This window comes from Puma concolor, chromosome C2 (genome assembly GCF_028749965.1).
Source record: "Puma concolor isolate L17-30 chromosome C2, mPumCon1.1.hap2, whole genome shotgun sequence".
In the NCBI taxonomy this organism is placed as follows: domain Eukaryota; kingdom Metazoa; phylum Chordata; class Mammalia; order Carnivora; family Felidae; genus Puma; species Puma concolor.
In genome coordinates, this window is record NC_141675.1 from 147579985 (window position 1) to 147602406 (window position 22422).

A 22422-nucleotide genomic window follows, 5' to 3' on the forward strand; every position below is an offset into this window, starting at 1 on the left:
GCATGGAGCCTGCTTGGGATTCTCTCTCTTCCTCTCTCTGCCCCTCCCCTGCCTGCGCTGTCTCTGTCTCTCTCAAAGGAAATAAATAAAATTTTTAAAAATGGAATAAAATTAAAAAAAAAAACAAACATAAAAACATGTACACAAATGTTCCTAGCAGCCCACTCATAATGGCAAAAACAAAAACCAAAAAACCAACCCAAATGCCCATCGGTCGATAAAAGGATAAATACAAGGTAGTGTATGAATAGTAGGAGAGATTACTTGGCAATACAAGGAATGAAGTTCGGACACACTCTATATCCAGCTATCACAGGGATCAACCTTGAGAACCTTACACTAAGTGACAGAAGCCAAGCACAAAGACAGTGACCTCAAAATTTCCCTTTCCTCCCTCTCTCTCTCTGCAGGCTATTAGAGATGAGAAGAATCATCAGGAACTTAGAAATCATCGTTTTATCCTTCTTGTCCAGCTCTGACGTACACAGTAGTCACAGTAAGTGACTGTTTCTACGTGACAACGTGACGTAGCCACAAAGAGGCAATTGTCCAAGCTCCCTTAACATTTACATCCTATGCAAAGAAATTCTAGTCCGGTTTACAAAAGAGCAACAGGTTTCTTTAAATAGGCCAGAGTTTAATTGCTTTCCTGGATAAATTCTTTGTTTCTCGAAATAAAGGCAAGAGTCAATGAATTCAATGAGTTCAGCTCAGTTCAGTGAGCAGTACGCTTCTTTGCTGTGCAAATGACCTATTTAGAGATAATCGCTTTTCCGAATTTTCTTCAGTTGTTTTAACCAAGGGTCTTGCACATCAATTGTTCTGTAATCTGCAGGGTGGAAGTGGGGGAGAGAAACAAAAGAAATAACAAATTAATTATAGCTTGGAATCGGGAGGAAACTACCATGTGGAGGTTTGCTATTTTGTTTACGGGAAAAGATTGCTATGTGCAGTGACACTGTAATCGAAATGACTGGAAGCAGGGAAGGAATTGCAGGCATACTGGCTTTTTTTAAGCTTAGGCACAGAGGATAAAGTGGGCAACAGCCACATATTTGGTTCTGGTCAGAATCACTCACGTTTCTTCTCTATAATTGCTTGACCTTGGCCATCGGTTCTGTGCTGCTTCTTTTTTTACTATTTTGGGCACATGCAATTGTCTTGCTGGGAGTTGTAATTCAGGTCATCTGATTTTGCAGGGACGGGACCCTAATTAGATCACCAGGTTGGAGGCAAAAGCTTGGGTGGCTGGGACTCACGAAGATCCCCCCTCTACCTCACCTGCACCGCACCCCCATGGGCTGTTGTTCCGCCTTGCCCCTAGCTATGGCCACTTGATCCAAGGAGGGAGACGCTGGACTCAAACTGGGCCAAACACAAAGTGGAAGATGTTCTACAGAATCCTTGACCAGTATCCCTCAAAACTGATGACTCTGATGAGTCATCAAAAACAAGGAGAGTCAGGGGCGCCTGGGTGGCGCAGTCGGTTAAGCGTCCGACTTCAGCCAGGTCACGATCTCACGGTCCGTGAGTTCGAGCCCCGCGTCGGGCTCTGGGCTGATGGCTCAGAGCCTGGAGCCTGTTTCCGATTCTGTGTCTCCCTCTCTCTCTGACCCTCCCCCGTTCATGCTCTGTCTCTCTCTGTCCCAAAAATAAATAAACGTTGAAAAAAAATTAAAAAAAAAAAACAAGGAGAGTCTGAAAATCACATTACTGAATGTAATGCAGGGCCCTGGGTAGGATCCTGGGACAGAAAAGTGTCATTAGTTTAAAAAATTAGGTTAGGTAAAAAATAAGGACATTTGAATAAACTATGGAGTTTTGTTAGCAGTAAGGTGTCAACATCGGTTCCTTACTTGTGACAAATGCACTATAATAGTGTCGACAATAAGGAAATTTGAGATGGGGACCCTTTCTAATAGTCTCACGGCTTTTTAGCAAATCCGAAAATCCTCTAAAATCAAAAGTTGATTAAAAAGGCAGAGAGACAGAAACGCAGAGGCCACAAGTGGTTGGAGCTGAGCATTATGGCACCACCCCAGGAAGCCGTCTGTATTCCTGGACAGCCGTAGAAGCTCCCTCTGATTCCGTAAGTTCTTCCAGTTTCCTTCCCACAGTCCTCATGTGCTGAAGTTACCCGGGATGGACTGATTCTGTTGCCTGCAATCAGAGGGTCTTGCCCTCAGTTCCTGCTTCTGAGTCCTCAGGAAAGAAGGGTGCCAGCTGTCAGTTTATAAGGCAACGGTTGGGCCGTAACACAAATCACCTTCTATCATCTCCACGCCCTTCCTAGCTGAACATTTTTAGCAATGGGACATGGAACAGCACCTATTTCAGCGCTTCCTCCCCTCATCGCACCAGATCTCTACGCACTTCTCTACAGAGATGGTGCCCGTGCCCGTGGCAGACATCGCTAATTGATCACGGCACTCATCCCCCGAGCTTGAATGCAGAGTGACAGATGCTGGGGGTGTCCCGCCCGGATCCTCTTTATCAGCATTTACACTTGCCCGTCTCCCAGCTGCTACGAATGTCAGCTGCGACAGGTGCCCAGCTGTCCTCATCTGCAGAGAATTGCCCTCAACTAAATGGGAGGCGCCTCACCCAAGATAGACTACAGCCACCAACTGACAAATAAGGGGCTACAAAAGTCTAGCGCTCTTGTCTCAAGGTGGGACCGACTCTGAGGTGTGATACGTGCTCCGGGGCCCCCAGGGGATCAGACTGAAGTCGGGCTGCAGCTGAGACCATATCTTCCTGTAGCTACTTCCCTACCCTCTCTGGCTTCCGTTGATCGCTTTCTCCAGAAAGTCCTCCCTCAGTAAGCCCAGAGCATCTGAATCCCTGTCTCAGGGTCTGCTTCAGGGAACCCACCTGAGACATATGAGGCAGAATTCTCAACATGGTGGCCATGCTGCCACTATCAAGAGTTGACACAGGAGGTGAGACCAATTTGGCATCTCTACTGGAAGAATACTAACCAAGAATATACCAGCACAAAATGGAACATCGACAAAGAAGCCAGAAGCCTAGATGAACTGTCAGTTTAACCGCTGACCTCTGCAAAGACAGAGGAGAGCCTACAGCCTATAGAGTAAACAGCCTGTGACTTCTTGGTGGAGACACAGGGTTTGGAGACCTGTCCACCTGTATTTCTTCTTCAGTCCACCATTCAGGACAAGTTTTTCTGTAGGAAGGATGTCTGCAAGACAAAGTGGGAAAAGGTGAAGTTAAAGAGGTACTGTCCTTGCTCCAAGAAGCTGTCATGTCTAATAGTGGAAGGCATTTCTCACTCTTTGGCTGAGTGTTCTCGTTAAGGAGCAGGATGCTGTCTTAAGAGCATCCTTACAAGTGGCATCGGGGAACTATCACAGTTGGGCATCTTTGTTACTAAATATAACCTTGCTTTTTTCCCCCTGCTATTGTTTAATGCCAGCTGAGCTTTACAAAAATGGAATGTATTGGGTAGGAAATGGAAGACTGCTGAAATACAAACCCAAAATAACAGTGGCAAAAAATAAATCAAAATCTATTTATCTCTCATGTAAAAGGCCAGGCTGGAAGGGTGGCTCAACAGCACAGATTTTGAGGAGGTACAAACTCCTAGTACCTTGCCAATTTGTCATCCCTAGGGTGTCACTCTTGTCCACCGATGGCCCAACACAGTTCTAAATTTTAGACACCTGGAAGTGGCAAAGGGTGGCGGAGAGGGGATCTAGCCCTTCCTTTTGAGAGAATGATCCGGATCACGGATCATGGTGGCTTGCGTTCCGTTGACCCAAGAGTTTGACACACAGCCACAGCTACCTCCAGGGGAGCCTGTGGAAGGAAAGGTTTAATCTGGGAGTCCAGCTAGAAACTGAGCATTCTGTTACTGTGGGAGAAAAGACAATGGATGTTAGGGGACAGCCAGTTCAATGGCAGGAGCACAGGCAAGGACCTGAGAAGAATGGTATCATCTCAGGGAAAGTAGGCTGGTTGATGGAGTCAAATTCTCCAAGTCAGTGCCTCTGGTCACCAAATTCTGCTCTTCTCTCATGGTGACCCTCCCCCCACCATCAAGTTGCTTTGGCCAGTGAAATGCGGGCAGCAGTGATGTGTGTCGCTTTCGGGCAGAAGCTTTAACGGCCAGCACCTGGCTCGTGGTGTCTCTCTTCCCTCTGCCATGAGACGGCGATGTTCTAGACAGAGGCTGCCAATGATGTGAGCAGAGCCCCAGCTTCCCCGAGATGGGCTTGTAGCGTGAGGGAGAAATAAATCTTGACGTTGCCGCGAGCCGGTGGGATTGCCATGTGGCTGGTGTATTATGGCAGCGTAGCCCAGCCTAGCCAGACAGATTCAGCCCCCGTGCCTTCCTGCCAGCGGATCTGCGGTGGAATCTTTGTTCGAAAAGTACAGCCCGTCGGCATAAGCATAATAGTACCAAGGGCTGCCTTGTATCGAACACTTACTATGGGCTAAGCCCAATGACATGATTGGCATTGGGGGTGATAATCAATTTACAGATGTCGCCTAATGCTTTCACTTTATAATTCATCACTCAACTCCATGCAGGTTACTGCTACTGGAAACAACTCTACGGGATGGATCCTTCTATAAAACAAGAATCTTTGGGGAACAAGCCCTACCTCTAAATATGTTTTCTGCGTTCAGCTTTTCACAAATGGCAAAACTATAAAATTACATTTCCAATAATTTAGGGGAAATGATATCAATGATTTTAATGTTGATGTACTACTGACCATTAAATGGGTGCCTAGGACATTGGGACTGCAAGTAAGGGAAGAACCAACTAAAAGTGGTTAAAATGAAATGGGTGCTCCTAACTAGTTCCATCAAAAGCAGAGAGGGAGGGAAGTTTCAGGATGGTTCACTGGCTCTGTGGGATCACCGAGGACCCCCAGATGCCTGCCGTCTTTCTGCTCTGCCATCCTCAGAATGTCAGTGAGATCTCCCCCTCATGGTCCCAAGGAGGCTGCCACACCCCCAAGCACCATATCCACTTACGACAGCATCTGGCAAAAGAAGTGGGGAGAAAGATAGTGTCGCCTCCCTTGTCTCCTCTCCTAAGGCGGGAAAGCCACTTTTCTGAAGCCCCACAGATCCCCACCTGTGCCACACAGGCACTTTGCCCACGCCAAGCCACGAGCAAGACCAGGAAAGCAAAGTTCTGTCACTGTGGGCCTCCATCGTGGGAACCTGCATGGCGAGATAGTCAGGACAGGATAGGTTGTGCTGCTGTGACAGACACGCCCCAAATCTCAATAGCTTAATGCAACTCACCTTTGTTTCAGATGCTTATTCCAAAATTCCCTGAAGTCTGTTAGGGATCCAGGTGCGCCATTTATATGTGAGGCCTCCTTGGTCCCTGCAGCAGAGGAAGAAGAAGGTGGAGAGTTCTGCACCAGTTCTTTACTTCAGGCTGGGAGTCATCTATGCCTCTCCCACCTTCTTTAATCATACCTTGCCCCATGACCTTGCCTTCCCATTCAAGCAAGCCTGAATGTGTACAGACATGGATGAAACCCCATCTCCGCCATATTGGCTTTTTCTCATCACACCTCTCCCTCTGTTACTCTTGCCCCTTCCTCAATCAACCCCAATACCATCACCACTGCGCCCTTGTTTCTCTGGCCCGTGTTATCTCTCCCTTCCTCAGATATCCATGGGTCCAAGTCCTCCCTGAATCTTAATGACTTCTACTACTTAATGACTTCTACAATCTTAGTGGCTTCTAACTACTTCTACTGACTCAGTAGAAGTTGTTGCTGCTGTGGAGAAAAGGGAGGGATGAGTTTGGGGGGCTGTAGGTAGACAAAGAAGGACATCAGGAGTCTCCCATTTCAAGGTGCAGTTTGCTTTCTCTGAAAATGTTTAAATGATCATTCCAACCTTACACCACGAGGGTTCATTTCCTGGAAAAAGAAAAAAAACCTTAGCTCTACGAAAGAGACACAGACCCCTCCTGTTGACATAATATCAACTTTATAATTTTAGTTGTGTAAAAAACAAACGAACAAACAAACAAACAAAAAACAGGGGTGCCTGGGTGGCTCAGTTGGGTAAGCATCTGACTTTAGCCCAGGTCATGATTTCATGGCTCGTGAGTTCAAGCCCCACATTGAGCTCTGTGCTGATGGCTCAGAGTCTGGAGCCTGCTTCGGATTCTGTGTCTCCCTCTCTCTCTCTCTCTCTGCCCCTCCTCTGTGCACTCTGTCTCTCTCTCTCTCTGTCTCAAAAATAAATAAACATTTTTAAAAATTTTTTTAACGATCCTATATGTGCACTGAAGAGAAACCTTAGCACAATGTTGATAGTGTTTCTACCTGTGCGATGGGGTTATGAATAATTTTAATTTTCTTCTTAACATACAAACGTAACCCTTTAATGACGGCACAGGGGAGGGACTTTTTTTAAAGTTGGGCTTCATTTCAGCTCCAGGTGTCTCTTCTTCCCTACATTTGTGCTGAGGGTGACCGTGGGAAGTTAATTCCCAGCACAGTGGTCAAGTAGTATAGTTACCAGGGATTCGTTTTCTGCTGGGGAGACAGGAGCCGGAGACAGGGGAACGGATATTTTACCTGAACTTAAAGTTGAAACCATCTACGCGATTTGCAGTTTCCGGACACTACCTTCCAACCTGCCTCCCATCATTGCTGCCCCAAATGTCGGCAAGAAGGCTGAAGAGGGTGAAGGAGCTCGCTCCCCACAGGTGGCCTTGAGCCGGCCTCTCTGTTCTTTGTAAAACTCTCACCAGGAAAAGGTCCCCGTGAAGGGGGGAATCACAGGCAGGCAGGTGGGAGCAGCCGCAGAAAGGAGATGAGATCCTTGAGCAACTGTAGGCTGAGGGGTGGGGGTTGGGGGGGGGGTGCTTTCATAATAGCTGGCCGCAGAGAAGCCACGAGAAAAAAAAAAAAAAAAAAAAACCAGAATGGGAGGAAGCCTCAGCCGAGTTCCACCCTCCGGTTTGGTGTTTGCAGCTTCTCAAACAAAGAAAGCTCAAACTCTGTCTGGCCCTCCCTGGAGAAAAAGGGCCACGGGGTTGGCACATTAATTACACGCCGGGGGCATCTTCCTAAGGAAACCTTTAGTAGCTTGAAGGGAAAATACAGTGCAGTTTGAATGGAAGGGGTTCCTGGGCTGTTCCCAGTCACATTTCCCGAACCACAGGCTTCTGCCTCTGTTTGATTCTGCGGAAACGAAGGTAGGTCTAACTAAAGAAACAGGGACGTTTGATGTTGGAAGTGAATCTTAATTGCTGGGAATCGTGTAGGAACAATAGGCCCGTGTCTGGCGGGGACGCGGGGGGGGGGGGGGGGGGGGGGGGGTGGAGATACTCGGTAACATCAGTGTCAGCACGCCGGGAGGTTCTGGAGACAAGCAGGACTTATGTGGCGCTGGGCAAAATCAAGGGATAGAGCCGGACTCAGTTTCTGCATCTGTAAGATGGGGATAATAACAGCCCATGACACTGTCATCAGGATTAAGGCTTGGGTATGTGTGCGTACAAGTTGGCTCCCTTTCCGCTTTCTACAGGGGCACACCCATCTCTCCCCATGGGGGCTTAGAGGCGGCCACAAGTGTCAATGCCCCCGAGGTTTATTATTACATTTATTATTATTATTCGTTATTAACGTCACCGTTTCATTGCAGTCTTTGAGCGTTCGGTTCGTTTGGGTTTTCTTTTTTTCTTTTTTTTTTTTTTTTTAAGATTTTTTAAAACGCTTTTTATTTCTTTTGAGAGAGAGCGCGTGCACACGAGCGTGAGCAGGAGAGGGGCAGAGAGAGAGGGAGACACAGAATCTGAAGCAGGCTCCAGGCACACAGCTGGATGCGAGGCTGGAACCCATGGATCACGAGATCACGACCTGAGCCGAAGTCAGATGAGGAACCGACTGAGCCACCCAAGTGGCTGTTTTCTCTATGTGCTCAAGAAAATGTCTCCAGCAGTCACTTCCCAGTGAAACATTACTGCCGACTCCATTCACACGCCTTCTCCCTGGATTCATTGACTTGTGCTTTATTTTCCTAGCAGCCACTGCAGTCCCAGAACATGGGAAGTTTCATTCATGGCTCACTTCTGGAGACTTGACAGATGCTGGTTAAATATTTTAGAAATTCCTCTTTAAAGAAAGGAGTGAAAAATGAGGTTGCTCAAGCTGCTAAAGTGTGGTCCTACCCCTCAAAGTCACATTTAAATGTCAAGGTTGTATTTCGCTTTCAGTGCTTTTGGAGGGGCCATAGTGATTTTATATTTATGGTTGTTGTTGTTTTGTTTCAAAGTCAGAATGATGATATTACCTGTTCATAACCTTCATGTACAATCTCATGGCTCTGAAAATTAAACATATAACTAACTGTTCACCTTTGGGTTTAAGGAAATCATTGGGTGCGGTTATTATGAAAGGGGAACTTCAAATTCTTCACCAACCAAAGAAAACACGATTGAAATCCAGCAACATTCCAGGAGAGAGCTGCTTTATTTGAAGAAGCCAAGTGTTTAATTGACAGTCAGAAACACTCATGAATGGAAAAGGACAAGTTCCCGTAGATGGGACACCGCACTGGTGACTTAAAAATGATCACTCGATCACTCAACGGGGCGCCTGGGTGGTTCATTTGCTTAAGCAGCCAACTTCAGCTCAGGCCATGATCTCATGGTTCGTGAGTTTGAGACCCGCGTGGGGCTCTGCCCTGTCAACACAGAGCCCGCCTCAGATCCTCTGTCTCCCTCTCTTTCTGCCCCTCCCCCTCCCTCTCTCTCTCTCAAAAACAAACATTTAAATACTTTTAAATTAAAAAAATGACCACTCACTAACAGTTTCCGATCAGTGAAGGCAGTGCACTAGGAAGATGCCTTAGATCCTGAAGGTTTCCTTTTTTTTTAATGTTTATTTATTTTTGAGAGAGAGAGAAAGCGTGAGTGGGGGAGGGGCAGAGAGAGAGGGAGACACAGAATCCGAAGCAGGTTCCAGGCTCTGAGCTGTCAGCGCAGAGCCCGATGCGGGGCTCGAACCCATGAACCATGAGATCATGACTTGAGCTGAAGTCAGACGCTTAACCGACCGAGCCACCCAGGCGCCCCGAGGATTTTCCATTTTGAGGGAAACGTGGAGCAGACTGAAGCAGAGATGTGAAGAGCTGAGCCTCGGAGCAGTGACAGGGGTTTCTGTCAAAGGCTGAGTTTCTGACCCTCCCCCACCCCTGACACCCATGTCAACCCTCAGTAGCTCAGAGACGGAATTTCATTATAAAGAATACGGGTAGGCAAACCGCCTAACCAAGCTGTTCCCGTGTCCCACCGAAGGCTGAAAGCAGTCTTGCTTTGTTGATCTCTTGACAATCAATTCCTTCCTAGAAAAACTCTTTACAGCAGCAAGAAACAGACTGACACTGCCGAGTTTCCCACTATGAGCCCCAGTCCACGCCGGGAAGAAGGACGATAAGCCTTCCGTGGACTGACACTCCTCAGACACACCTGGATGGGGACATTTGAGAAGAGGCAAAGTTGTCCTGGTCTCCTTGTTCACGTTCTTTTATTGAATAAAATAGGTAATCTTAGATATGAAAGATATATCGTCCCCCCCCCCTCCCTTGGGATCAAATAGAACTGTTTCATTTGGATTGAAAAAAAAAAAAAAAAACATAGGCCATAAATATATTTCTTTACCTGAATTAGGCTACACCGAAACAAAAACAAAGATATTTCTCACGACTGCAGCCCAGCAAAATGCCTCTGTCTGTTCCTCACTTGTGACAGTTATTTGGCAGAAGCCTCCCTCTGAAGGTGACCTCCTGTCTGTCTTCTTGAACACAGACAGCACTCCGCTAATCCACCATTAGTCATTTTATTGAACAAGTGTCATCGAGCACTGCTGTGTGACAGGCCCTGTACTGGGCTCATATCAGGAAAGCCACTGTCCCTGCCTTCAAGAAACTCACAGGGCTGTGGGGCTAAGGCAGAGGGACCAGGCTGGCGAAGAGGCAAATGTGGAGAGGACGGTACTACCCAGGAATGTTGCAAGAGAATTCTTCTGAGGCGCCCGGGGGCTCAGTCGGTTAAGCGTCCAATTTCAGCTCAGGTCATGATCTCACGGTCTGTGAGTTCGAGCCCTGCATGGGGCTCTGTGCTGACATCTCGGAGCCTGGAGCCTGCTTCCGATTCTGTGTCTCCCTCTCTCTCTGCCCCTCCCCCGGTCACACTCTGTCTCTCTCTCTCTCTCAAACAAATAAACATTAAAAAAAATTTTTAAAGACAATTCTTCCTATAGACGTGTGAGCTACGTCCTAACAAATGAGCGAACTCTTTGTTAATCTGTCTCACCAAGACAGTGTGGTAATTGTGCAACAAAACAGGATCTAGAAAGAGACCCACACAAATAAGACCGAGTGATTTTTTACAAAGGTGCAAAAGCAATTCAAGGGAAGGATGAGCTTTTTGAACACATATCACTGGAGAAACTGGATGTCCATAGGCCAATGGAAAAAAAAAAGAAAGAAAGAAAGAAAGAAAGAGAAAAATCATTCATAACGTGAACACAAACCTCACGCTTTCTCCAAAAAAAAAAAAAAAAAAAAAAGAAAGAAATTCAAGTAGATGATAGCCCTAAATGAAACATATAAAACTTTAAACTTCTAAGAAGAAAACCTTTGGCATCTGCGGTTTAGCGAAGAGTTCTTAGGACACGAAAGAAGATAAAATTGTTAAATTGGGCTTCATCAAAATTAAAAAGCTTTGGTCTGGGAAAGCAGTTAAGAGAATGAAAAGGCAGGCTGCATATTTGAAAATCACACAGCTGACCAAGGGGACTTGTATTTAAAATATACTGAGAACTGCTAAAAGTCATTAAGGAAAGAAACAACCCCACTTTAAAAAAAAAAAAAAAATCAAAAAGCTTAAACAGACACTTTCCCAAAAAGAATTACAGGTGACAGATAAACACATGAACAGGTGTTCACCATTAGTCCTTAGGCAAAAGCAAATAAAAATGCCCACAAGGCACACCTATTAAAGTAGCTAAAATTAAAAATCTAATAAGAGCGGGTGCTGGTGAGCATGTAAAGAAAGCAGAACACATAAACAGTTCTTATAAAGGGAAACATGAACTTCGCACGTGACCACAGCAATGCCGCTCTCGGGTATTTACCCTAAAGAAGGGTGAGCGCAGCTCACAGATTTGTATGCAGATGTTAATTCGAAGTTTTTACTCATGATAGCCAGAAGTGGCAGACAGCCCAAAGGTCCCTCTGCTGGGTGAATGGGAAACAAAGCGTCAGTAGAGTCACACATTGGGTCATCAGCAGCAACAAAGAGGAAAAAATCTACTGCTTCCTGTACTGACCGTGGATGACCCCAAAAACATCACGCTCAGTGAAAAAAGCCAGACTCTAAAGACTACATCCTGTAGGATTCCCTTAGTATAAAATTCCAGAAAAAAAAACCAAAAAACAAAAACCCACCATGACACAAGACAGAACTGCAGGCCAGGGCCCAGAGGTGAGGAGGGGACAGGTTGCAAAAGGGCAATAGGGAAGTTTTGGGGTGATACACTGTCCGATATCATAACTGTAAAGGTGGTCACATGACTATCCATTTGTCACACCCCATCGAATTGTACAATAACTTTATTTCCCACTAATTTTGTTGTATGTAAGCGATGCCTCAATAAAACTGATCCTTTTAAAATATCGAGCAGAGGTGAAAACCCATAGGGGAAGCCAAGAAATTTTGGAAAAGGCATGACGGTGGAAGGATTGGCTCCAGGATACCAAAATATACCCTAAGGTTATCATAATTTTAAAAGCGTGTCAGTGACGCAGCAGCAGACCAATAATCAATTGACATAGAGCCTGAAACCTACAGGGTCCAGATCAGTGTAGATTTTTAGTAAATAATTTAGGAAGCCATTTAAGTTAGTGGGGAAAAAAATGGGCTATCGAATAAGGAGAGTTGACATCTGGGTTTGATCTGGAAAAAGAATCACACCAGCTCCGTAATTCACACCATTCTCAAAAATGAAACCGTCACTGGTTAATTGGTCATCGACCTAGCGTGAAGGCTCACTCCATTGATCTCATTACCCCGTTAAGTGCTGAGGAGACCGCTTCGCACGCTATGGTGAGGTCTCCCCGTAGATGAAAAGGATTCTAGCCAACACCCACACTAGCGGTAGGCACTTCTGCCTTCTGATGGGAGGCGGCCTCATTCATCACAGCGGGGAAAGTCACTATCCAAGTTGTTCCCTGCCACCTGCACAAAGGACAGAGAAATGGTGGAGTCTGCAAGGTCTTCCGAGATGCTGAAGGGTGAAATCCAAAGGAGACAGACGATCACGGGGCGCTTTCATGCTCCTTGGACGTCCAGCGGAGTGGGGGGGCGGGGGGGGGAACGGCTAAAATTCTGTCTCTGCCTAACCAGAGGAACTTTGTGCGAGAAGTCTCTTCTAAGAGCGCAGGATCTTGCAATGCAAGAGAAGCTATAGCTCAGGCAGGAGGAAGGCAGGGAAGAAATCTTGGTGGCGGGCTCCCCGAAGGACACCCAAAGAGCGAGAGGGCTAAGGGCTGACATGCAGTGTTAAGCGGCTGTCGTCCTGCTCCGTGACCTCCCCCTCTGTCACGTCAAGCGTCCGTAAAGAGTTCTCATCCTGAATGTCTGGGCTGGGTGGTCTTGGGGACAGCAGCAGGGTGGAAACGCTTTTTTTTCGGGTTCCCCATTCCTGCCATTTCCCTTCATGAGGCAAGACCGTTCGCATAAGGCTCCAGCCTCTGGAAAGAAGGTCAGTGAGTCTATCATTTGTTGGAAAGTCACCTGGTCATCACTTAGCCCCTGGCTCCCTCCCTCATCCTTCGGATCCGGCTGGATCCAGATTGAGATCTGGGACACAGGGCATTTAGTGTGTCCTTCCTCAGTCGTACAGGAGGGGGTATGATTCGGTGGTTTCTGTGAGGGAACTCATCACTGTGCCCCTTTTTTTCTTCTGCTCAGTTATTTCTGGATTCAGGCAAAGAGGGGAGGGTGTGCTTCCTTGAGCCCTTCAAACTCCAGCAAGGGGTTCTGTGTAAAGTAAAAGCCCCGACAGTCATCCAAGGAAACAGTAAACCGAGGGCGGGCTCCCTGTGGGAACATTCCAGAGCACAGAGATGAGGAAACCTTCTAGTGGTTATCTCTGTCTGACTCCATCGCCAGAGTCCTGGCAGACCCTTTCCAGAGACTTCTCTCTCAGTAACCGGCCTTCAGAGTTTCCAGGGCCGCATAGGGAGCTGTGCAAAGACATCTCAGCAGTGCTGACCACAGCCGGAGCCTGGCAGACAGGGTGGTGACTGAGGGGAACACGCAGAAAGTGACTTTCTCTGAGACTTCCCCCCCCAAAACAGGCTGCTTTGGCTCCAAAGGGCAGAGTTTCTTTGTTTGGTTTTGGGGGGGGGGGTGTTTTGGGGGGAGGGGGGAGAGGGAGGAGCACAGAAGAAAAAGAGAGGAGTTCCTTTTGACCAGAAAAAGGTCAGTCAGTCACGGAGGATGGCTGGCTCCAGCCCAAACAAAGATTATGGGAAACACCCTGTTCTGAGCAAGCACGAGCACAAGCACAAATGCTTTCTCGGTCACCCCGGCCAACACCCATTGTTACCCCTCACTTTGGCACCCTGCCCTTAACCACTGCAAGGCTCAGAGTCATTGAGTCGTCGGATCATTGAGTCCACTCACCGCTATCTACTCTCCCCATTTTACACTTGAGGAACAGGCTCGAAAGCTGACAGACATCTCTTGCCCACTTGGTGAGCAGCGGCATAGCCCAGACCAGACCCCGAGCCCCTGAGTCCCAAGTCCGCGTCCTTCCCATGGCTTGAGGTTTCATGGTCCCCTGGAGGAGGATGAGTCCCTTGATCACAGAGACCTAGTATTTTACCCAGAGAAGAGGAGAGGACCAGCATTTGAAAAGAACCTACTATGTTCCCATCCCTGGGGTAGGGGCATTACTGATGCCCAACTTTGGGCACGTCTCCCCAGCCCTCAGCAAGCCTCTTTGTTGGACGGCATTGTTGTGGGCTGAACTGTATACCTCAAAAAGTTCACACTCTGAAGTCCTAACCCCGGTACCTCAGAACGTGAGTGTGTTTGGACAAAGTGTCTTTAAAGGGGTCATCAAGTCAGAATGAAGCCGTTATCATGGGCCCTAATCCCATATGACTGGTGTCCTTATAAGACACAGACACACACTGTGAAGACACAGGAAGAATACGGCCATCCACAAGCCAAGGAGAGAGTCCTCAGAAAGAAACAAATCCACTGACATCTTGATCCTGGACTTGTAGCATCATCCAGAATTGTGAAAAAATAAAATAAAATAAAATTCTGTTGCTCAACTCGCCCAGTCTTTAGTATTTTGTCAGGGCAGCTATAGCAGGCTAATACAGGCATCCACTTCCCGTCCCACCCATGCTTCTAGACTGGGACCTGCCCTCTGTCTGTTGCTAACCGAGCCACACAGACTCTTTATGTCAGAGTGAGGACTGAGAGAGTCACAGAGCACAGCACTTGGAGCAGAACCTTGTCTGGGGAGACTTTGAGGTGAATAGACTCCAGTTGCTGAAACCCCCAGAACATCCTGGGTCCCCGTTTTCCCTGAGGCCCCAGGCTTTCCTTTTCAGCGAATTCCAGGAGAGACCCCAACACCCTCCTAACGCCTGGCTCCCTTTCTTGGTTAAACTTGTCCTAAGTGGGTTGTGTTGCCTGCCACCCAAATGACCTTAACCATGATATTTACGTATGTTATCTCATGTGGGTTAGTTTCTCCCCTATGTGTTCCTGCCCCACCTTACAGATAAGGAAACTGAGGCCCAGCACCAGAAAGTAGCTGGTCAAGGTCACAAGATGGGGGTAGCCAGCCAAGGTCACAAGATAGGGGTAGCTGGCCAAGGTCATAAGATGGTGGCAGCTGGCCAAGGTCACAAGATAGGGGTAGATGGCCAAGGTCACAAGATGGGGTAGCCGGCCAAGGTCACAAGATGGGGGTAGCCGGCCGAGGTCACAAGATGGGGGTAGATGGCCGAGGTCACAAGATGGGGGTAGCCGGCCGAGGTCACAAGATGGGGGTAGCCGGCCAAGGTCACAAGATGGGGTAGCTGGCCAAGGTCGCAAGATGGGGGTAGCCGGCCAAGGTCATAAGATAGGGGTAGCCGGCCAAGGTCACAAGATGGGGGTAGCCAGCCAAGGTCACAAGATGGGGGTAGCTGGCCAAGGTCACAAGATAGGGGTAGATGGCCAAGGTCACAAGATGGGGTAGCCGGCCAAGGTCACAAGATGGTGGAGCTGGGGTTGGTACTCATGTCCCTTCCACTCTCCGCGCTGTCCTTGATGGTACATCTCTTCGGCGTCCCCCTGCAGGTATGTCGTAGGTGCTCAATAAAAGCTTGTTAATCGAATTGAATATATGGACTTACATGCTGTTTATAGACCAAGGGATAGATGAGTGTGTGGCATGTCCAAACAACTGGAGCCAAAGGAAATAAAACTCATGCGAGAATTTCGTTCATCTTTCTACCCTCCTTCTCTGTTCAGACCTAACGAGGCGAGAGATCGTAAACTGGGTTTGCAGTGGAACTCTGGCACGCTAGGGCAGACGAAGACACGGTTTGGGCCCCACTGACTTCACAAGTCCTAACTCTTCCCCCGCGTGTGATGTTTCTCTAATCTATGGACGCAGGCAGCTACTCCCCCAGTAGGACTTCGCATTTTCTAGAAGAAACAGCTGCACCCTGAGTCTCTCTTACGTCCTCCCCTTCTCCCATTGGGCACACAGCAAAAGGATATAAACTACCCTTTGTCTAAGACAGTAAACTTGCCTCACACGAGGCCCGGGAAGTTATGGGATCAAGAAGCTAGGAAATAAAAACATGAAGAAAGGGCTCAGCTGGCAAGTATTTCTGGGTAGTTTTCTCGTCTTTATAAAAATAAAATTACTTTCCCCCTCTTGCTTTGGAAAACCCACAAAACAAATCCGGGATCACTTATATAGCTGTCATTAAACTTCCCTGGCTGACCAGGACTCCAGACTCTGCTGGCAGACGGAAGGATGGTTGATACGGCCTTGCCATCTTGTATTTCAAGGCGGGGGGGGGGGGGGGGGGGGGATGCCTGGAATTCGGGAGGGGCGGCCTGGCCTCTCACGCAGCCTCACGGAGCCACACGAGAGCGGTTCATTAATCTCTGAGCCGTTGCAGATCAGGGGAGAGAGGCTGAGCGCGGGGGTCTCTTCCTCCACCGCGTGGCACTCTATCCAGGGCCCCCCGGACCTGCTGCCTGGGCCCCCTTGCTCCCCACCCTCTCACGCAGGGCCCCAGCAGGGAGAGACACAGCATGAATGCAGGAAAATGCTGAGCAGGGGGCTCGTTGGCAATGTTTGTGTTTCCGTTCCCCAGAAGCCATGATTAACGGGTTCGAGGTGAGGGGGAGGCACCACGGACACTCCAGCCTCGCAGGGAAGAAAACCGCACCAACTTGCTGGTCAGAGCTCCGCCTTTCTGTGGCAGTTCACAAACCAGTGTTCACGGAGAGGCTTCATTATCGCCCCTCAGCCACTCTATAAGGTACCACGTGAGCCTCTCGACGGTCCCATTTCACAGAGGAGAAGACTGAGGCTCGGGAGCCAGCTGCTTCCTGACAGAAAGGAGCAGGGCAGAAACAAACCCGCCCCTCCCCGCCCCCCTCCTCCCTGCCTTAGGGCCAGCCCCCTTCCTCACCCTTCTTCCTCAGTTGAGAAAGCCCCCTAGAATTAAGAGCCCTGGATGTGGCTCCCCAAAGGAGGGTATTTTGGTTTTGGTTTTGTTTAATTAATTTATTTATTCTTGAGAGACAGAGAAAGAGACAGCCCGCATAAGCGGGAGAGGGGCAGAGAGAGAGGGGGAGAGAGAGAATCCCAAGCAGGCTCCACACTGTCAGCGCAAAGCCCAGTGCGGGGATCGAACCCACGAACCGCGAGATCATGACCCGAGCTGAAATCAAGAGCCAGACACTTAACCCACTGAGCCACCCAGGTGCCCCCCCAAAAGAAGGGTTTTAAACAAATTCCTCCAAGGCTGTCCCATAAGAGGTAACAAAGAAGTATCAGTGAGCCTACTTCTTACCAGCGTGAAAACGATCTTAAGGAAACCATTTTCCAGGATGACTTTTGAGGCTCCTCAATGTGCTAGGTCAACGCACAGTCTCTCCCCCTCCCTCTCTCTTGCTATCTCTTCTTTTTTTCCACACCCTCTCCTTTCACATTGTCTGTCCCCAAACCCTGAGATAAGCCGACCAACAGCGTGGGTCCCACCAGCCCCTAACATTTGAACCAAACTAAGCCTCAATTCTTGCCCCAATTCCCCCCCCCCCCCAAAATGAATACCTGTACTGGGTTTTTGTTTTCATAATTATAAAATACACACTTGTAAAAAAAAAAAAATGGTTTTTGAATAATATAGATGTTCTGTACCCACCAAGCCTCCCCACCCCCAGCAGCAAATCCCTAAATCCACTCACTTGAGGCAGGACCTCACATCTCTCCTGCCCCCCAGTTACTTCCCGGAGCTCCCCAGAGGACGCACACACAGGCCGCACCCCCACCAGACCCCTTGGGCAGTTCCTGTCTCTCCTCCCAAGCTCTCGCTGCCGCCCAGCTGGCGTCCAGAGGAGCCCTCGGGCCTTCCAGAAGGCAGGACTGAGCTTCTCGTAGGTTGACTGGATGGTGTACAATCTTATTTCTCTCTAGCTCCCCCCAACCCCCCTTGGCCGGGCCACTCTGGCACAACCCTTGGACAGCCCCTTTCCTCAGCCTTCTTTCTTAGTTGAGAAAGCCCCCTAACATTAACAGCCCTGGATGTGGCTCCCCAAAGAAGGGTTTTACACAGATTCCTCCAAGGCTGCCCCCTAAGAGGTAACAACGAAGTTTCAGTGAGCCTATTTCTTTTTTTTTTTAATGTTTATTTATTTTTGAGAGAGAGAGAGAGCACGAGTGGGGGATGGACAGAGAGAGAGGGAGACACAGAATCCAAAGCAGGCTCCAGGCTCCGAGCTGTCAGCACAGAGCCCGACCCGGGGCTCGAACCCACAAACTGTGAGATCATGACCTGAGCCGAAGTCAGACGCTTAACCGACTGAGCCACCCAGGCACCCCTCAGTGAGCCTATTTCTTACCTGTGTGAAAACAGTCTTGAGGAAACAATTTTCCAGGGTGACTTGTGGCTCCTAAATGTACTAAGTCAACTCACAGTCTTTCTCTCTCTCTCCGCACTCTCGCATCCTCTCTCTCCTATCTCTTCCCTTCTCGCACACCCCCTCCCTTCAAGTTGGCTGACCCCAAACCCTCAGATCACTAACCACCACAAACCCCCTCAAGGCACCTTATGCCGAGTCCAGGAAGCTCAAAACATGACCTTTAACCTCTCAACCCCCAAATGGAACCTTCTGCACATCTGTTCTCAACCTCGACATGTAAGAGAAGAAACCCAAATAAAAGTTGTCCCTCCCCTTCCGATTTGCCAGCAGTTGAAAAATGAAGCCGTCCAACAAAACTAGGAACTTGATCTTTGAAGGCAAACCGAAAAGTTACCTATTTGCTCCAAATGAAGGCTTTTCCTCCAAACTCTGCTGAAGAGTTTTTCCTCCAAACTGTGCACAGGAGACTGTGCAGTGGGGATCAATTACTCTCAGAAGCGTCCGTGGTTTTCCACTCATGGTCCGTAGTAGACTCTTGCCTTTTCTATTTATCAGGTACCACCAGCCTTCCTTTGCACTTAAACAACAACTACAATAAAAAGTCCTTTGTACCAGTATGATGCCGCGTCGTCCCTGTTTTCATCAATCTTAAAACCTGGGGGAATGTGCTGCTACGTTTACTTGGTCAGCATTATATGGCATATTTAAAATAGCTGGGAGAACCTAAAATAATTGCAGTGGAGACAGCCACAGCTAAGCCAAGAAAGGCTCCAGGCTAGCACCTGTCCGTCTCTGCACGAGCAGAGTGGGCGTCCTCCTGTCCCTCTGCCCCAGCACTCCCACTTCCAGAAATACCCTTCCCTTCCTGCTCCCTTTCTGAGCAAAGTACACCTTCCGTGGAAGGTTCCGCCTACAGGGAACTCATGTTTTCGGGTCATCTCCGGGGTTGGGGTGGGGGGGAAGAAATACGCTAGCTTTACAACACCCCTTTCGGGGAACTCAGAAATGTTGTCCTTACAGTTGGGGGGTTACCGTTTCCTTCTAATTGCAAGACGTCTTCCCCTGTGGGTGGGAATAAGTGTTGTTTTTTTAGGGACCCCGAGAATTACTGCGGGGTTCCTACAAGCTGCATTCTCAGCCAGGCTGGGCGGGAGACCCTCGGCCCCCTCTCTGTGTCCTGTGCTGTTCACTCATCTGTTCAGAGAGCGCAAAGATCATCAGAGGCCTCACAGAGCACCGTTCACCACCCCCCCGTCACAACACCCCCCCCAGAATTGTGCGCCGATGGCCTGCGGGCGAGGGGCAGAGGGAGGAGAGGCTCTGGACCCCTGCGTGTTTGCCCGATGGAATTCTCCCCCTCGCTTTTCCATCCTGTGGGTGAACGGCAGGTGTGAGGGAGGCACGCGCAGTTTCCAGCCACAGGATTGTCTCCTTGGGGTTAATTCCGCCTGCCAATTTCCATTCCTGCTCCCGACTTGCCCCCAACTGGAGCTGGGATTCCCAGGATTCTTTACGAAAATATTTTCCCCAGCCTTCCCTTCCAACAGCTGTGGTTATCTCTGACAGAGGGCTGGCCTCTGTCTCTCTCAGGCTGGTCGGGATCAGCCCCAGATCACTCTGGGTAGCTAGCTACCCGCCCCCCCCCCCCCCCCCCCGCCCCAGGTCACACACCAAGGGTTACTTCCTTTGCAAACCTGTGCTCCCTCTGCCTTTGGTTTGTGATCATTAGCTGGAATGCAGGCAGGCAGGTGTCTGATTAGCCAGGGCTTCTAGTAGCTTCTCCCTGGAAGCGCTCATTCAGGGGCCACAACTTCCAAATTACGCAACGCTTGTGGGTTGGTTCATTAAAATCAGTGTTCCTGGAGAATGTAGAAAAAAAAAATTGGAAGCAGTTTTAGTCGATGTAATAGAATTTTTTAAAATGGCATTTTGAGGGGCGCTTGGGCGGCTCAGTCGGTTGTGCGTCCGACTTCGGCTCGGGTCATGATCTCACAGTCCATGAGTTCGAGCCCCACGTCGGGCTCTGTACTGACAGCTCAGAGCCTGGAGCCTGCTTCGTATTCTGTGTTTCCCTCTCTCTCTGCCCCACCCCTGCTTGTGCTGTGTCTCTCTCTTTCAAAAAAAAGTGAATAAACGTTAAAAAAAATTTTTTAATGGCATTTTGAAAAGAAAATAAGAAGTCCCTATAAGGGTAAACTGCTTTATAATGTTAAATGGTTTTCCACACATTGCCCAACAAACCCTTACAGTAGCCCCGTTCAAAGGACAAGGTGCGATAATTATGTCTAAGTTTTGTGATGTTAGGAATCAGAAAATTAAAACATAGAGAAGTTAAGGTATGCACTCAGGGGGAACCTGGGTGGCTCGGTTAACCATCCAGCTTTTGCTCAGATCATGATCTCGCGGTTTGTGGGTTCGAGCCCCGTGTCGGGCTCTGTGCTGACAGCTCAGAGCCCGGAGTCTGCTTCGGGTGCTGTGTCTCCCTCTCTCTCTGCCCCTCCCCTGCTCCCACTCCGTCTCTCCTGCTCTCTCAAAAATAAATAAACATTAAAAAAAAAATTAAAAAGAAAAAAACAGTATGTGCTCAGGGTTATATGTCTGGGCCAGAACTAGAAACTATGTCCCCTCTTCCATTCGTGTTGTGTGTGCTTTGCACAATCAGATCACAAGTAGAGCCCAGTGTTAACGGGTCTCAGATGGCCCAGTGAAGTCACACATTCCAGATGCACTCACTCTGCATGCACAGAGATTCCTCTAGAAGATGTTCAATTCCTCATTGTTTGTAATACAAAACGTCTGGAAACAGCCTCATGCCTAATGCCAAGAATTTGCTTAAATGAACTCTTCAAAACTGTGAAATATTATATAGTTACTAAAACAATGTTCTATGAGTATAATTGCTGACATTTGCTGACAACTGTTCCTAATACGGTAATAATAATTATTATTACAGCTATCATTTTAATAATTATAGGTATAAGTAAAATGTATGAGAAATGGTGTGCAAGGATATATACTAAAATATTTACAGTGCTTGGATTACAGATGATTTTATTTCTTCTTTCAGTTATCTGGGTCTTCTACTTTTTCTACAGCAAAAATACATTTCTTGAGTACTTTGCAATGGACCGAATGTCGTGACCCTCCCAAAATTGATGTTGAAATCCTACCCCTCCAGTGTGATGGGGTGTATCAGGAGGTGGGGCCTTTGGGAGGTGAATAGTTCATGAAAATGGAGCCCTCATGATTGGGATCAGCGCCCTTTATTTAAAAAAGGGACCCCAGGGGCACCTGGGCGGCTCAGTTGGTTAAGCATCCGACTGGCTCAGGTCATGATCTCACAGTTTGTGGGTTTGAGCCCCGCATCGGGCTCTGTGCAAACAGGGCAGAGCCTGCTTGGGATTCTCTCTCTCTCTCTCTCTGCCCCTCCTGCTCTCTCTCTCTCTCTCTCTCTCTCAAAATAAATAAACTTAAAAATAAAAGGGGGAGCCCAGAGACCCCCCTTGTCTTATCTCTACCACATGCAGATACAGTGAGGAAACAGCCACCTGTAGCCCAGGAAGAAGGGTGCCCCAGAACCTGACCTGCCAGCACCCTGCTCTTGGACTTCACGTCCAACCTGCGGAACAGAACCGTGAGAAGTAAATTTCCAGTATTGATAAGCCACCCAGTCTATGGTATTTTGTGAGAGCAGCTCAAAACAGACTAAAACATACTTTTTAAAGTTTTAAGATTATTTCATCAAGAAAGCTCGTTTGATCAAAGACCATGTATGCTTGCCCCCGAGGTGAGTATATTTAATATCATAATAAAACAGCCTTTTTGGTTTATTTTATCTTATCGTAAGCTTCCTATGTATGGGAAACTCAGTTTACTTTTTCAAGGATAATAATAAACATATTTCATAAGCGTATTGAGGCTCACTCTTAGTGAATTTCTTTAGGTAACAGGATTAATCATAAACCACAAATGCTGTCACACGAATTGTGTTGGGATTTTTTCCCCCAGAAACGTGAATGTATTTCCGTTCAAACGTAAATCATAATTATTATACTCTTTACTGGATGAAGTCACAAAACCATGGCCGGGGCCACCCCCAAGTTGTGCTTCCTCGGAGACAACCTCACTGTCCTTTTTGTTCACTTCTGTTTGACTCTGTTGCATTTCCCCAGGCTGCTGGCCAACCGCCCCCACCACCACCCCCTTCTCTGTTCTTGTATGCTGCTCCCACT

At 48.1% G+C, this 22422-nt stretch overlaps 1 protein-coding gene across 1 annotated transcript in view; it reads right to left on the reverse strand.

Annotated features, from left to right (window-relative positions):
• Window positions 1-240: 240 nt before the first annotated feature.
• Window positions 241-22422, reverse strand: part of MIS18A (MIS18 kinetochore protein A) — a 45881-nt gene continuing 23699 nt past the window's right edge. Inside the window, exons 7-9 of the transcript XR_015240417.1 lie at window positions 19885-20049; window positions 5284-5368; window positions 241-829 (exon numbers count right to left, since the gene is read on the reverse strand). The gene's annotated coding sequence lies outside the window, so the exon portion shown is untranslated. The remainder of the gene's footprint in view (window positions 830-5283; window positions 5369-19884; window positions 20050-22422) is intronic.